The sequence below is a fragment of the Oreochromis niloticus genome, linkage group LG7, assembly GCF_001858045.2.
Source record: "Oreochromis niloticus isolate F11D_XX linkage group LG7, O_niloticus_UMD_NMBU, whole genome shotgun sequence".
NCBI classification, from domain to species: Eukaryota; Metazoa; Chordata; class Actinopteri; order Cichliformes; family Cichlidae; genus Oreochromis; species Oreochromis niloticus.
Genome location: NC_031972.2, coordinates 4,513,830 through 4,530,399, shown reverse-complemented (window position 1 = coordinate 4,530,399; position 16,570 = coordinate 4,513,830). Strand labels below are relative to the sequence as shown.

General features: G+C 39.7%; 1 protein-coding gene across 2 annotated transcripts in view; it reads right to left on the bottom strand.

Annotated features, from left to right (window-relative positions):
* The window catches only part of smpd3 (sphingomyelin phosphodiesterase 3), an 84,065-nt gene that overhangs the window by 46,020 nt on the left and 21,475 nt on the right, over nucleotides 1-16,570 (bottom strand). The window contains exon 2 of one of the 2 annotated variants that reach the window (XM_025909204.1): nucleotides 2,973-3,022. The exons of the other annotated variant lie outside the window; for it this stretch is intronic. The gene's annotated coding sequence lies outside the window, so the exon portion shown is untranslated. The remainder of the gene's footprint in view (nucleotides 1-2,972; nucleotides 3,023-16,570) is intronic. 2 annotated transcript variants of the gene reach the window in all.

Sequence of the window (16,570 nt, the reverse complement as noted above, 5' to 3'; positions counted from 1 at the left end):
GTGACTTGCATTTGAGTATTTCAGAACATAAATATTATATAAACTAAAGAGTTGAAAGATACGATGATATTAACGACTACAAAGCTCCTGAAGGTGAAACAAAGAGCACACACAAATCCACTACCACGGAAATTTTTAGCCCGCAGTGTTTAAATAATTTAAAGTCTATGTTTAAATAGGAGAAGGGCTGCAGAAACAGCTCATCGTGGAATCAGTAATTGTTGTCACAAAAAGGTAACACAATGGAAAGGACATTAACCACGTCGCTCTTCCTGTCTGCAGATGACTTAACCAGAAATTCCAACCCTAAATGCTTTTTAACCAACTTTAATATCAACACAGGCAACAGAGGGAAGAGAATCAATCCCACCGACATGAATAAGTAATGACTAGATTAATTCATTCATGTCAACAGGCGAGTTTAGGAAGACAAAGAGAGTGCTGACCTTGGTGTAACATCATATGCCCAGCAGAGAAGGGCAGTGGAACAACCCATGCTTTTGAATGAACCTTGTCTCATTTGCTGTGCAACAAGAGAATATAAACTTGCTGAAACCCTGGAGAAATGCTGTGTGGATATTATACTCACAATCCATATTAAAGCAGAAAGTAGGTAAAGCAATTCTGACAAAGCTCACCAAATCAATGAAACTTTTCATTCTGTATTTGGACTGTATAATCACACCTCCACAGTGGTCCAAAGACAGCACAGGCTGTCACGTATTCATCTTTCTTTTTGTCACGGGCCTGCTTTTTTTAATCTATTTAGGATAGAAGACTTTCCAGCAAAACATGTCTGTGGGAGCTGTTTGTCACCACCGTCTACTATTTTCTCCCAAAATGAAGCTCTTTTGTCAAACAGGCTCATTCTCTGAATAGGACATCTCTCTCAGAATTACCTCCTCCTCCATCCTTGTAATCTTCTTGTGTACGGTCGATACCTTTGTATACCGTAATGATTCATGTTATGACAGAGGAGCCGCCTGTGCTACTACTTGCTGACTTCCTGCTGCGATGGTTGACCTGAAAAGATATAAAGAGATGACCTGCTGACTCACCAGTGGGCATAAGGGGCAGATGACGGCAGTGTTTTACTGACTGTCTTTAAGTCTAACATCTGGAGGTCCACACTTCAATTCTCACTGGACATATGGAGAAAAGCGGTAGCACTTTTTGGGGTTAACCTTTGCAGCACTTTTTTTTAAATCTTTGGACAGCCATAAACTAAGCATTACATCTTAAAACTGTAAGCTAACCTGTCCATAGGCTGAATGGCACCGGTGAGGCACTGACTGACAGGTGTACTGAGAAAGGCGACTTTAGCCATTATTTGCTAGTCACTGAACAGGACCCATCTTCCTTGGTTTTGTTTTTGATGATTATGTGATAAATAACGTGACCTTCAGTACTGTAGAGCATATTTCTAGTATTTTTGTACTGTTCACTCAAAAACCAGTGGGTGACATCCCTGTGGCATCTTGTATGTCTGGTTAACTATGGTTTAAAGTGAGTTGAAATAACAAGCAAAGTGAAACGATTTATTATGCTCCAAATACTAGATTTCCATATCTATATTTAGTTCACTTACTCAAAAAAGCAAGCAGACAGAAGATAGCACCCTCACCCCTTTTCATCCATCCATCATTCATCCATCTATCATCATCCATCCATCCATCCATTCATTATTTATCCATCTATCATCCACTGACCCATCCTTCATTTATCCATCTTTCTAGCCATTGATCCATCCATCTATCCATGGACTGGTAAATGGTAAATGTTTCTTATGACAAATGATTCTTATATAGCGCTTTTCTACTCTCGTGGAGTACTCAAAGCGCTCTATACAACACGCTGCATTCACCCATACACACAAGCACTGTTGTCTATACTTTTCAGTGCTTTCTAACTAACATTCATACACATTTATACTTCGATGGATGCATCGGAGAGCAAGTGGGGGTTAGTATCTTGCCCAAGGATATTTGGCATGCAGACTGGGGAGCCAGGGATTGAACCACAAACCTTATGATCAGCAGCTGACCTCCTCTACTCCCCGAGCTACAGCCACCCAAACCCATCCATCATGTATCCATCTCTATCCATCCATCCATCCATCATTCATCCATCTGTCATCCATTGAAGATGGATGACAGACTCATTGAAGAGGTATGATTTTAGTCAACCAAACTTTTTAAACCTTGTAATGTTACAGCAAACATTACAACACTGTTTACTGTATTTTTAAGATACATGACAGAAGGTAATAATTTCATTGTTCTCAAGTATTGATGAAACTCTGATATGCATTTAGAACAAGCAGAAGGAAGAGCAAGCAGAGAGTGAATTAACAAAAAGGAAGCAAACAGACAGCTTACCCCCTGCACATAAACTCTAATCCAGACAAATTCACTCATTGCACTGACTCCATGCCGCCTGGCATTTAAGCTGCAATTTGCAGCCGGTGCTCATTAAAATGTGCTATTTATGGCTGCTCGTTTTAGGTTTCAGGAAGAAAAAAATACATGGATAATTCAAAACTCACTCATGCAAGAAAATCCTCTCAGTACTCTGTGCCAGACTTGCTCATGTTCGAATTCAGATTCATCAGCCTCTCACTGGCATAAGCAAGTCAATATTAGCAGGTTTAAGTATCACAACTCAACTCCAAACAATTAAATATTAACAGTTGCATAATAAAACTCAAGCAGCACAGCTAGAACGAGAGGTGCATGTACGACAGTCATACAGAGAAAGTTACAGTCTACAGCAGTTTATATGAAGAGATGCTGGTGTGCCAATACAACGAACACAGAAATCATGACGTTCAAAAACTCCATCAGTAAATTATGATGATAGTGCTGTGTAATGATGATTAGAACAGGTATTTTCTGGCTTTAAGTTTGTATCATAATTATACCTCACACAGATAAAGACAATGTGATTTTATGTAAAAATGGTGTTATTATCACCTGTGGGGAGATTAATGCTCTTTCGATTGGATCCAACAGAGCACCAGGATCTTAAAAAAAAAAAAAGTAAGAGAAAATTAGCAACTAAAAACGCTCATTCATTTCAAAGAAGGAGGTTTTTGTGCCGCATGTTTTCATTTGTTTGTTTCTAATCTTCACATTTTCCTTTTCCTGCTGCAAAATGACCTTGATGGTTGCTTGATGGTGATTACAGCTCACAAAATGTGTGTCTATACGTCTGTATGTACCCTCTATCCTCAAACACTGTCACACATACAGCGATTATCAACATCTACATTTTTTTTTCAAGCATTTATTAGAAATTCCAATCATTTTGATTTTCCTTCATATTATGCTCATTTCATTCCCTTTAAATGCAATTTTAAAATCTCTGGTTGCATTTTCTTCCTACGTCACTTAATGAGCACCAAAATTTGAACCAGCAACACAATTTTATTCAACGAATTATATAATGACTTGAAAAAGTGCTGGAAGTCTGGAAAAGACTCCCATAAGGTGGGTTTGAGATTGATAAGTAAAGACTTAAATGAACACCATAGGAATTAGTTTTAGTTGATAACTAAAGTATCCGCACTGGCTCGATTAGTCAACCTGGAAGTCAACCTTTAACTCCACTGCAGTCTTTGGTCATTGTATTCTTCTTTTTTGCCCCTTTAAGCGTTAGAACCCTCAATCCCACGGCCTTTAAAAGCTTCCACTTCCCTCAGCTTCTGTGTGGAGTTTACCTTTTGAAAGCTGCATCGACGACCACACCCAGAAAAACAAACCTCAGTCACAGCTGATAGATCAACGAGCACAAACCGTCACATTTGGCCTTATCAGGGGAAGCTCAGCGGTGCATAATTTATAGCCAAATACGTCGCCTTGCAGGAAGAGACAGAAATACAGCGACGGAAAAACAACAGCGACAACGTCAGCAGACACACACACGTAGGAAACACACACGTTAAGGCACAGGCACACAATATAAAAAAAAGGTATACATATGGAGTTAGATATTCTGTACATGTAGTAAGTCAGCTTGTACTGCAGATAAATCCTTTGTTAGGGGAGCTGATGTCTGCTAATTAGCACTTCTGTTTGTTTCTAAAATCCTGCTGCCGCCAAGATTTCACCAGAGGATCAATGTCGACTAATGAGGACAAATATTATATCTGTATTTTTATCTCTCGCTCAGGAAAGCTTGAATTTACACAACCCCCCTTGTGTTTAATGACACTGCTCAACTCTCACTTAAATAAAATCTAGAAAATCAATTTTTGCTCCATTACAGGCTGCAGAGGCAGGTGGCAGAGGTCAGGTGGCCAAGCAGCTGAATCATTTTAATTGATCAGCGTTGCATGAATGTTTTTGTGCTATGGGCCAGAACAATATGAAATAAACCAGGGATCAGTAATAAAGCCTTCAGTTCAGCTTTGTTTTAGAGGTGCTTCATATGAGATGCTGTCTGTAAGGGGGAAACCAGGGACAGCAGAAAGAGATGCAAGCCGCTGATGACAGATCATTTCCTGTTCCCCTTCAGACTCTGAATTTTAAACTGTGCTTGAAGGAACAGAAAACGCATTCAAATCATAACTTATGTTTATATTTTCACCATACTGCTGCCTTTCACAGACCTGTACATGACTTTCATGATACAGGCTCTGAAATTATGAGCTTGTGGCTTTTTTTTCTGAGCTGCTCGATGGTCAGGTTTCTTTCTATATGCATTTTGAATAAAGCCACATTATTAGGTGAACTGGTTGTATTTTCAACCACTATTTAGTTGGTTTAAGTAACTGTGGGTTACCATTATCTGCACAGATTATTATTTTTGCAACAAGTGGAGAATATGGGTTCGTTGAAATGCGACTGACAAAGTATAAATGATGATTTTTTGTTTCTCTTTGTGAATTCAATCAGTAGGAGGCAGCTGAAGTAGAATCAATATGTTTTTACATAAGGCCAAAGTCGACCATTATAAACTGAAAGTCGAGCAATCTGCATGTTATTAAACTGCACTTTGTTCGTGGTGCTATTTTTTGTGCTCATTCTGTTTGCAATGTGAGTCAAACACAGGAATTTGATCCGCAGCCAGGTGTGACCAGCAAACGAACAGCTTCTGCACAGTTGTTTTTGTTTTTAGACGTTATAATAGACACTTTAACAACATTAAACATGCTGCACTTTAAAAAGCTAATTCCCCGTTTGGCTAGGTTACCAAAATATTTTAGTTTTATGATGTTGTTTGTAAAAATCGAATGTTTTGCACTGTGGAGTTGCTCCGCTATTAAACATGTCACTGTGGCAGCGATCTGCTTTCTGTCATTCAGTATCGGGTTTATATGAGGTACACATACGCGTTTATGATGGCACCTGAATTTGTGGGTCAGAGAACCAAAACAAGCACTAAAAAATTCTAACAAACAGTTGATCATTACTGTTGACGTCTTTTGTGTTAAAATAGTCGTTTAACCTGCTGTTTAATGTAAAAAATGTGGACTAATGCACCTTTCAAATCTGGCTGTAAAAAAAAAGGGGAAGGTACATCTTGACCCTGACCGCAATATCCAGCTGAAAATATGAACTGTCGTACCAAACACACAACAGTTATGGTTATTTTCATAACCATAACCATTTAAAATGACTTTATTAATTTCTGTGCCAAAGGATAAACTATGTGACCTCGATTATTTTTTTACTAAAGTGGCTTTTTAAACTATTTTGCGCCTCTTGCCATTAATGAATCATCGGCGAGTGCCCTGTTTTACATTAGAGAGATGAAAACTTGCAGCAAGAGTGCAATGTCAACACAACGCGATGAGTGGTGCTTTAATCAGAGAGCAGTGTGGGAGTTTATCCCTTAATGAGACAAAAACAATGACACTTCAAAATTACCTTCATTCATTTACATACATAATCATCCATGCCATTAAAATAAGGCAAAATACCATTTATGACGCAATGTGGGGGATACTTGGAATAATATCAGGACTAAATTTTGATATTTTCTTTGTTGTTTTCTTCTCCCTGGCTTCACGAAGCCAATATGATGCAGGAAAAGCGACACTGTAAAGTAATGTAGCTTTAGAGTACAGCTACAGCTAACAATTTCTCCAATCACACCCTCAAACAATCACCTAATAGGATGTGCAGCTCGCTGTACTGTGAGCTCATTAGGACGCTCTGATTGACAGCCAGGATGTCAGTGATAAATGAATATGTCAGCTTGGGAACTGCAGTTTGCTAAAGTTCACTCAGAGAGCTTCATTTCAGAGAATTCCCCCCTCAGCCCCGATCAATATCGTCTGTCTGGATAAACAGGAGAAAAACTGTGTGCGAGCGCCAGCAGTCGGCGTGGACAATATGGGAGGTCAATAATGTCGTGTTCACTTGTGATTGCTCAAACTCATCAGCAGTATGTGTGCGTGACGTGTCGGTGCATGTGTAGTCTGTGTGAGGCGCAACCCACTGTGCTTTTGTTGTTTGAGTGAATACTGATGTGTCGGATGATTACAAACTGGTACTGAATCACAGGTCTGGGGATTCAAGGAAATATGAGCAAACCCCCTTAAAGAGGCTAAAAAACAACCAAAATGAGACCCATAAGAGACATAAATATAGAAAATCAGCAGGAACATTGGCAACAGGGATTCAAATCACCAAAATAAGCCAGCAGTTCCAATAAAGAATAAATCAAACAAGTAAATATTTTTAAAGGAGGTAAATAACAGATGAAAACGTGTAAAATTCCAATTAAATGACTTAAAAATCTACATGATCACATTAAAGTGTATGTTTAAGCATTTCTTATGTGATACCCGGCAGCAATAATAATTATTTGTAGTCATTTCTGCAGTGTTTGGATTAGAATACCAAATATAGTCCCTCCTTAGTTTGGAGATTATATCCTCTGAAATCTAGGAACTATTCAGGATTCAATTCCCAATCCACCTTTATATACTGTAACACCAATTCATTACAAAAATCTTGTCATTCATCTTTATATTACAAGGTGATGAGAGAAAATCTTCAACAATGAGATGACCCACAAAGCAACCACATTACCCGCCTTCACAACATTAACCCTGGATGATGAAAAGTGATGCTTGCATTTCCAGGTGACCCTCAGTGATGCTTTTTCCATAAACTTGTTACTTGAATCTAAAGGGTGCATGCCTGAGACATGACCAACCTTGACAGAACCTTGTCAGCATTTGACATCCGGGGTGTCAGACCGGGCTGACACAAAAGAAGATGCCACTTACTGCCATGGACAGTATAGATGAAGGGGGCTACTATGATCCCAGGTTGTAAGACCAGCCTACCCTGTTGCTAGAATTCTCCCTTGTGAAACATATGGCCAAGATTTACAAAATGAAACTTGGTATGACCCAAAATGAGTGACTGAGACCATAAACTCAGCAGCAAAGTGTTTACATATGTAAAGTCAGAGCCATTTTCTCAAACTTCTATAAGAAATCATTTTGGAACCACAGCTGTTGCCCCTGCTGGCCATTAAATTAGATTAATTAGGTTTAACAGACTTTTCAGATCCAGAAACTACGTGCAACTTTTATTCTATCTATGATTACTGCAAAGACACAAAAAGGAGACACAAAATATTGACAAATGGGGACAATATGACCTATATTTTACCCAAAGTGACCTAAATTGACACACGAAGCATCAAAAACAGATGTAAAACACACAGTCAGAAAGATATACAATATGAGCAGCAAAAAGAAAAAAGACAAATGACAAATGAATAAAATGAGAAAAAATGTGACAAAAAGATGTAAAACAGTCCAAAGTTTTGCCCTCAAACCCACCGTAATGACCTAAAATATTAAATCAAACCAAAATCTGAACAAACTGAAGCAAAACCTCTGAAAAACAAACCGTTTATGACACGCACAGGTACAAAAAGACATCATTGGTCTGTGTGCTGTGCAGGTCTTGCAATCAGGACTGTGTTTTTACACATCTGTGCTCATTTGGGACGGTTATTTTCTAATCCATCTGTGATTGTTGGGCAGCACGGTGTGGTGCAGCAGCTGAATGGAGCCTATCAGTGATAAATGCCCTTTTGATATTTAGGAGAAAGAATAGAGCTCTGAGTGACACACAAGGACAACACACACGCACATCCACTACACAAACAGCTCAGAGGTCTGTGGTGAAGAAATAGTGATAGGAGAAATAAAGCCATCTGGCAGAAACTAAAATAGTGTTGGAGTGCACATCAGAGCGATTACACCCTTCGTACATCTACGCATCTTTTAATTTTCCTCGCTGTCACTCGTTTGTCTCATCTTTGTCTTCTGTGCTCATTTCCTGCTTCTGGTTCTCACACACAGCAGCCTGTGCAGGACCAGCACTCGATTCAGCGAGTGCCACACAAACGCAGACACACAGGAGCATGCAAAGGCCAGTGACGTCGCTCTGCTCACAGCATGCTCCAGGGAGTGCTGTTGTCATGGTGACCTAGTCACATGCACTTAGTAACTGTACTACTGTGGCTGCCTGTCACTGTACAGGGAGCACAGATATGACACAGCTTCCACTCTCACATACATGCTGAAGCCTCTTATATAATGCGGGGGGGGCAGTTTATTTGCTCGTGTTTCATGGCCCATCAGACACTATAATAGAGGCAAGTAATACCCGAGTCACACGTTTTGCCCTGGATGATGGTTTTCCAATCAATTAAGAACTGCGGCTACATGTTTCTATCAACAGCAAAGCAATCTAGGCTGAAATCGGGCCTTTGGGAAGAGTTGGGCAGAACAACAACTCCCATGAGCGCCCTGACTTTTCTTCTGGACTCGATAAACCGTCAAATTATTTATAATCAGCGGGAGGAGAGCCTGCAGCTGATAACCTCAATAATTCACAGCAGCATTACAGTATAGCTGATCTTAGGAACTTCACATGTGTGCCTTTGTGTGACACATTTATGTAGAGAACAGTGAAAAAAGCTTTTACTTCTGGAAGTTAAGTGTTTTCAAAATAAGGCAGTGAATATAAGATTGCAATACTATGAATGTGGGACTTGTGTTGGACTTATGTTCAGGCATAGTTTGGGGAAGGATTTTAGAGTACTTTAAAGCTCACTTTTACCTTCTTTCTCGCAAATTTAGAACCATTTGAAACTAGTTCGGGATGATTTTTACTGTTTTACTAGTTTGGGGTTTTTAACCCCTGATTTTGCTTTCAAGACATCGACATCAACATTAGGAATGGACTCTTGTTAAAGTGGTTTGGGAGTTGATTTCTGACTGGATTTGAACTGTTTTGATTGAGTTTTGGACTTGATTTGCACCACTTTTAGGCTGGATTTGGAGGTGGTTTCAGAATGAATTTAATTGATTGTCCCATCACGTTTAGACTGGCTTTGGACATAAAATGTGGGTATTTCAGAAAGTTTGACTTAAGACTTAAGAATTACTGCACTTGATTTTGGAGAACATTTTGCACTTTTACACTTGTTTTTGATAAAATTGAAACTGATATTAGATCTTGTTTTCGATTGATCTGAGGCCTTTATTGAACCTGAACTTGGTCAGTTGCAGACTTGCAACAGTATTTTCATGGCTTTTAACTTCATTGTTGTTTAATGTAAATCTCAGCCTGATTTCATGATCTTCAGATCAGGTCACTGTGGGAACCAGACCACCCTTGTTCGCTAGTGGCTGATGACAGTTTTTGATGACTGTGGTTTGGACCACTGGATTTTGCCCTACGGCAGAATGAAGTCAGAGGTCTTGTTGGTACTGCATGATTATGCAGTTTCATTTAAACAGCGTCCCATCACTGTTTTCCACAGCAGGTTTTCGGAGTTTCACTCTTTCCCTGAAAATGTTTTCAACAATGCTTTGAGACACAGAAAAGGTGAAAAGAAAAGATCTAAGAGAGAAAGAAAAAGAACAAAAAAAGGAACCAAGATCTGTGAAGACATAATGCCAAGATTCCTCAGTTTATCTCAGTTTATCTTGTAGCCCAACTGCCAGGTACTATCACACTATCACAGGTATTGCACTTTGTCCCTTGACTGCCTGTTGCACAGATATTAGTGATGAGTGTTAAAGGTTTAATTTTCCCACTTTCTGTCTTGTCAAATTGAAACCGTCTCCTGCACTTCACAAATTTATGATTATCTTAAGCTATCAAGAGATCTCCCCGTTGTCATTCCGTTGTTGTGTCTCTTTTCTCAGTGCAATTGTGCTGCTGTAACATGGTTAGTTGGAGACATATAATACCATCACTATGAGGTACACTAGAATCAGCAGGGTAATTTGATCAGGGCCCGCTGCCACCTGCTCTTGAGCAACATTTCAGCTCTCATGATAGCAAATGAACTGGGCAAGGCTGGCTCAGATCAGCAGGTTTGTTTTTTGATTTGTAATTCTGAACATTCAGCTCCTGGCATTGGAAACGCTGCAAACATGAGATATGAGGAGGACAGTAACCGTTCAGGTGCATACAAAAGCTTCTGAAAGCACCACTGCAGACAGCCAACGGTCCACGCTTTCAACAACAGCTTGGACCAAAAATGAAAGCAAACAGAATATTCATAACAGTTGCATAAAAAAGTCTGCTTTTGGAAACACTCAGCAGTAACATAAACATATATCATTTGGAGTAAATGGGTTGGAACATCACCACGATGGTCCTTCGGCAGAGTGACACTATAGCTTTTATTTTAACCCGTGACCTTTTGTTTCATGTCGTCCTCTCCTTCATGTCTGGCTCTCCCACATTTACCATCTCTCTTTTCAGTAGATGATCTAATAAATCGCTGTGCAGAGCAGCGCACACTCACCTCTGGACTTTTACATAACACAAAGGCTGCTATTAGAGCCTCTCTGCCATTAACCTGCCTTTGATTTAGGGCCCACATCAGTGTGTCATCAACTGTGTATGACGGCAACTGTGACTTTTAAGCACAGCAGAATACTATGCAGTGAAGTACAGTGATATTTTTACTTACTACAAACTGCATCCACATTGTAAAATTTGTTTTCAATGCTAAAGTTTAAAAATGCATTTTTATGAGGATTATAAAAATGGCAAAAATGTTTAATGTTAATCCCATGTTAACATTTTATGATTGCTACACAATCACAACTCTTTTAATGTTTTAAGCACTGCCAAAACGAATGAGCAAACAACAAAAATGTACAGAAGGATGAAAGTTCGTAGAGCGATCATTATTCTAACTGACATCTAACACATACAGTGTAGGTAAGGTCGAATCCAGTCAGCCACAACAATGATTAGCAGTAACGTTTTTGCTATAACATCACTGATCAGTTTCTGTGGTTTTGCAGGAATTTCCGTTCCTCACAGCTCGTGTACTGACAGAGTAGTTGGTCTGCCCTTTATTGAGGCATTCAGAGAATTATTGGCCCACTTTTTAATGTCCCAGCTGCCAGTGTCCATCTCTGTGCATGGCAAAAAGTTTATTTTCATTTCAGCCTCTTTTAAATTAGTTCCAGTACGTCATAAGCTTGACCTGATCAGGCTGCAGGGTTCCTGAACTTCAGCATCATAAACTGGCAGGTTTATTATACAACAGTGTGCTCACATGTCATGCATTTCCATTCACACCTTTTGTATGTGGGCTTTGTTACACAAATCTGACTGGGGTTTGTCTTTGTTTCACCAGCTAAATGTAGAACAGGGCCGCTATCCACCAAAAAGCAGGTAAAGTGCACCTGACGCAGTTTTAACTGACATTACCAAGAACAGGAGAATGACGTAGTTTTAAAATTGCAATTAAATACATACAATAAATAAAATATTGACTACAATTTACTCTTCTCAACCATATAATCCATTTGCCAATGACGCAATGTGCTGAAAAAATATAACCAAGTAGTCAGTGGTGTCTGGCTAACTGCAGCTATCTCAGGCCTTAGCTTAAACTAGTTTCTCTGCATATTTCCAGATTTATTATCTTTAAAGTTTTCATGACTAAAAACTAGAAACAACTTTGTTGACTTTTTGTAAACAAATAAAAGGAGAATCAATTTGTTTTAGAGATAAAAATTAGTGCTAAACGATCGCTAGCTACGCTTAACAGCAAATCATCTGGAAATGTATGTGTTTATCCTTATTTAAGTTAAAATCCTTAATTTAAATTGATTAAAACAATTATTTACACTGATACTTGACACATTAGCTTTAATAAATATTAATAATATAAGTTAAAAAGAAACTATTATATATTTGTTATACATATGTTATATATTTTGGTCAAGATTTATGAAACTACAATCTTACATACGAGGTCAAATACTGTAGATGTAAATGTTCTTGGGAGCTATTTTGAACAGTTCTTTTTAGAGCATCTTTTAGATGCTCCTGAAATGTAATAATCATACAGATGCATACATGCAAATATAAATACACGGTGTTTGACAGGTTTGCAGGAAGTGAAGTAAGCTAATGTTAGCTTAAGCTAAAGTAAGAAGTAAGCTAGTACTAGCAGGTTAACATCCACTTGCCTGTGCACAATGTATTGTTTAAATGCCAAACACAGTCAATATACAGTCATTCACTTTCTAGATCAGTTTTAAGAAGCACTGCATCATCTATGTCCACATAGCTTTTTATGTCTTCCATCAGAGAGAGAAGGTGCGGTGGAGCGCCGCCGTCTGCATAACCAGCTAGTATTTCTGGTGCTGACAATGTTGATGTGTTTAGTAGTTATGTACATCCCCAATTATAACCTTAACACATGAATGAATAAATGAAAAGCTTTATGGTCCTCACACGCTGCTCACTCACTAAAAAACAAAATTTCCCACTTTGGACTTCAGTTCATTTGAGATCTTAGATACGATCCATGTAAAAGAGGCTCCAGTTCTCACACTCATAATCTTCATGATCTTTTTTGTTTTTACTTCCCCCAACTGTCTCTTTTAGAAACAAAGTTTTTCATAAAGATGGACGTGCTTGTGAGGATGAGGAGAAAAGCTCAGACAATGATTTTCTTTGCTTTATGTTTGGTCTGTTCTTAACCAACTGTTTAACAGTAATTGGCAATGCCAAGTAGCCTAAGTACAGTAAGGTACACAGTTAAGCCACTCAGCTACTCCAATGACTTACTAATGTCTTCCTTTCTTGCTTTCTGCAAATCATCTCTCACCTCAGTCACAGCTGGACTTTCATCTGACAGCCATTGTAAGGCAATTCATTCAGACCTATACACTGAGAAACGTGGGTCTATTAGCTACATTCAGATTTGGTGGATTACAGTCATGACTCGCAATTACCCAGCAGCCCTCTGGGCACTCATCCATGTGGGTTCAGGGTAGGAGGCAATGGAGCTCGGTCCAAAAATGTGCGTGCGCGTTTTCTGCGCATGCCTATGTGTACATTTGCATGCATGAGCTGCTGCTGGGTGTGCTCGCTCTCTAATCCAGGGCAGCCAGTTTGTAGTGGATCGATACCTCAGTCTGATGGAGGTGAGTGTAGCAGTCTACTCAGTATAACAGGAGGCATAAGGCAGCCCTCCCCACTGCAAAAACTCCCTTACTAAAAACATCAGAAAATACTATGTTAATAATATGTATATGTGCTAACTTCAAATAAAACAAACAAACAAACAATGCTATGCTAGTAAATAAAATAAAATAAAAACAAACATCCATAATTACGGCTGAACCAGGGCCAAAAACTGCAGTTCCTCTAATGGCCATTAGAGGCTGGTTCTACAAATGGGTCATTCCCTATAGACTCCACTGTAAAATAGGTTTTGTAGCATTAAAAAGCAAGTTTAATGCCTTTACAGCTAATTTTTAAATTCAGAACAATCATACAGTGGGTCAATTTGACTGACGGGTGTGCGGACACAGCCAAATTTAAGCTGGTCGCCGTCACCTCCGCTAAATGAAGTCACTGAAGTGGACCTCTCCACCATGTTTGCTTTAGAGCATTTTAATGGAATTATGTGACAAACAGGCTGTCAGAGCAGTTCATGCTTTACTTCTGAAGCAGTGACTTTCTTATATTTTATTAGCAGGTCTGTTTTGAACCTTTATGGTTTATGGATGCAGATTCTTAGCCAGGCTTTCTAGAATTAGCTGATTACTCTCATTCCACAATCTCATCCTAATAAAGAAACTTGTTACCTCAAAAAACAAACCAAAATACTCACACTGAAGTCCACTGAGCACAGAAACCAATGGGTGATGTATGTATAGAAATGAATGATACCAGCAGAAAAACAGCTCCAGCCACACAAAGTGCTCCTTGTCTCATATTTTTTTAATCTTACTCACCCTTTCTCTGCATTCACTCCTCTCCTCCCATCTCTGTTTCCTTCCACCCACATCACAGCAAACAGTATAGACTCTTTCACATAATGCTATCGCAGACATGGAGGCAGACACACAAGAGCTTTCATGTTCGGTACATTAAGTCATCAATACATAACCGGGACACTGAGAAGCATATTAAACACTCACATGTGCATCCAACACAAACACACACTGTGCTTTCCCCTTTGGACCTGCAGCAGACAAAGCGGCACGGCTTACTCAGCTGTGTGCTGATCCACCGTCAACACACAATCATGTAAAAAGAGTTTCACTCCCTTTAAACCACCAAAGTACATCTAATGTTAGGACTGCTGCACTCTCTCCCGAACACATTGTGGTGTTTCTGATGATCTAAGACTTTAATTATGTTTGGGTTCCTGCCCAAAGCAGCCTGTGGTCATCTCCCCACCACGCTCCCAGTAGCAAGGTCATATTTTCTGATCCCTCTCAAAAACCCAGTAGAAAAGATCAACTTTGCCACGCTTTAGAAACACTGTGGGAAATTCACACAGAAAAGCACGGTCCTGACTTCTACAACAGGTTGCTGAAAGCATTCACACGGACACACGAAGCTGAAAATAAGTTTCAGCGTGGCCTCGGCTGCGCTTTGAGGGGGAATGTATGTTTGCTTAAGCCGAGCAGCTAGAAAAATGAATGTCTTTGAACTCAAATTAGAACAGCGGACAGCCTCGAATGGAAGAGGAACAAGAAGAGAAGAAGGGGAAATGTGCTAGCACCCTAAAGGAGCTGATGTGTATTAGCAGAAATTCACAGTCAGTTTCCACAAGCAGATCAGATTACTGGCTCCGAAAACAGTTTAGTGTCTGTGCTTTAGTCAGTCGGTCGGCCACACTACATCCATTGTAATTTGGCTGACTATCCTCCTAATGGACATGTGTGAAGGACATGCAAGCAAGTCAGTCACTTATAACGAGTGAAAATGAAACTGCGTGCTCTCACGTGCCATCTCAATGCACAACATTTTTAGCGAGACAAAACCTGCCAGAAGACAAAGGGGGTGTGTACACAGACGCGTTTTTTCCCCCCAGCTGAAAACACTGGACGCTCTTTTGTAAATGCCCAGCTGGGAGTGTTTGAGAGCGCTTCGAAAGCACAGCATTTTTTTTTCTTCAGCTGCGATGCTTCGGTTGCTATGATACGGAATATTCATGGAAAAAATGTATTGCAAGCTCAGTGGTTTTCAAACTGTGGGGTGTGTTCTACTGGTGGGATACAGACAACCAGTGGAAAAGTATGACGTGAAATCAGTTTGAATGATTATGATTTTTATCATTAGTTGTTATTCTTCACTTAACTGGTACACCAACAGTAAACGAAATGTTTCTTCAAGCAATACTTTTCATATCAGTTTTGGTTGTTTGGGCGATTTGATTTGGTAAAGACACGAATACTTGGATAGCAGCAGAATTAAACTCAACTCTGTTGTTTTTCAGCACTTGGTTGGTCTTCCACTTTGTATCCTCTTACACTGTAATTGGATGGCCGGGTAAACAGCAGCCACACTGTTGGCATTTGCGGTAAAATTGTGGTGCTGCTACTGAAAATGACTTAAAAAATAACAACGATGCTTTGGTCTGCAAACCCACAACCTCTTGTAAAGGTGCCGGCTACACATGAAGCTAACATGCAATGGTGTGCCTGCAGTGATATACCACCAAAACCCTGGTTGGTGTGAGGTTTTTATACACGTGAACATGTGAATAATAGATGATCTATTTTTGCAAAAGAGAAATAAAACAAAAGTTAAACTCTTTTTTTGTAACCGCAGGACCACATGTGGATACACATTAAAGGCAACGACATTAGTAACAAAGTCAAGTTGATGATTTTATACCCAAGATGTCTGTAGCAGGGAGCTATTTTAATCTGGCAGTAGTCTATTGGAGCTAAAGTGCCTGAATTTCAGGAGCGGGACCACGCCTCCAAACACGCTCCTTCCGGTTCTCACCCATATATGTTCCCCCAGCTCTACAAGCTGTTCATTCTCGTTTATGTGCCCCTCCCTCCCCTTTTCAATTCTTTAACTTATTCACTTCTATTACATGGGTACATGGGGATCCGCCAGGCCCGGGAGCCGCCTCCAGTCCCCTTCAAGGCCTTCCCCAAACCACAGCTCAATTCATGTCCAAGCCATTCTCCTTTATTTACTAAAATGCTGTCAAACCTAAAATGAGGACGTGGGGCCAGTGAGTGAACAATCTATTAAACCCTCTTTGCCTAACACCAAGAAACAAAAGAGTGCAGAGG